This window comes from Octopus bimaculoides, chromosome 22 (assembly GCF_001194135.2).
Source record: "Octopus bimaculoides isolate UCB-OBI-ISO-001 chromosome 22, ASM119413v2, whole genome shotgun sequence".
NCBI lineage: Eukaryota > Metazoa > Mollusca > Cephalopoda > Octopoda > Octopodidae > Octopus > Octopus bimaculoides.
In genome coordinates, this window is record NC_069002.1 from 15,021,434 (window position 1) to 15,022,489 (window position 1,056).

General features: G+C 37.6%; 1 protein-coding gene across 1 annotated transcript in view; it reads right to left on the reverse strand.

The window, feature by feature from the left end:
• Positions 1–1,056, reverse strand: part of LOC106880038 (uncharacterized) — a 456,507-nt gene that overhangs the window by 86,555 nt on the left and 368,896 nt on the right. The window lies entirely within an intron of this gene.

Below are 1,056 nucleotides of genomic sequence, written 5' to 3' on the forward strand. Positions count from 1 at the left end.
GCACTAAGATGGTAATAGACAGAAATTGCCATTTATATATATATATATATATATATATATATATATATATTATTATTAAAGCTGAAAGAATTTTACAAACTGTTACTCAGAGTTTCAATTAACTGATCATCAGACAGCAGTGATAATACAAACTAGCAAAGCAATCTCTGGCAACAAATATTTTCATTTTCTCATTATCATTATCATAATCATCATCCTTTAATGTTTTCCAGAGAGATGCACCAAGTTCCAGTCTGATTTGTCTTAGTTTCTATGGCTAGATGCCCTTCTTAATGCCAACCATTTTACAGAGGGTACTGGGTGCTTTTAATATAGCACTATTATACTGTCTTTTTATATAGCACCATTATACAGTTTGTCTTTAGAATGCAAAATGATAGCTTTTGGAATGTGAGACCATTTTTTAATAAACCAACTTAGAAGCGCCGAGTAAGATAGTATTTTACATAATATAGAGTAAATCTTGAATGCAGAATAGCTGGGGAAACAGCTTAGAAGATTGGGTCTCTGTTTATTTTCTCTTATTCCTTTCTATTGAAGAGCATAGGCTCGAAACATAAAAGATTTTCTCACTTTTCAGAGCATCAAACTAATACACCTGCTTGTTGTTCATACACTTGTCTTCATCTTTTGTTTTACTGTAAATTTCAACTATATATATATCAACATCATCATCGTCATTTAACGTCTGCTTTCCATGCTAGCATGGGTTGGACGATTTCACTGAGGACTGGTGAAACCAGATGGCTGCACTAGGCTCCAATCTGATTTGGCAGAGTTTCTACAGCTGGATGCCCTTCCTAACGCCAACCACTCCGAGAGTGTAGTGAGTGCTTTTACGTGACACCCGCACGAAGGCAAGTCAGGTGGTACTGGCGACGGCCACGTCCCAAATAGTGTATTTTCCGTGTCACCTGCACAGGAGCCAGTCCAGCAGCACTGGCAATGATCTCGCTCGAATGTCTTTTCACATACCAAGAAGGCGATGCTGGGCACAGGTGCCAGCACGATTTCCCTATACATACATACATATAT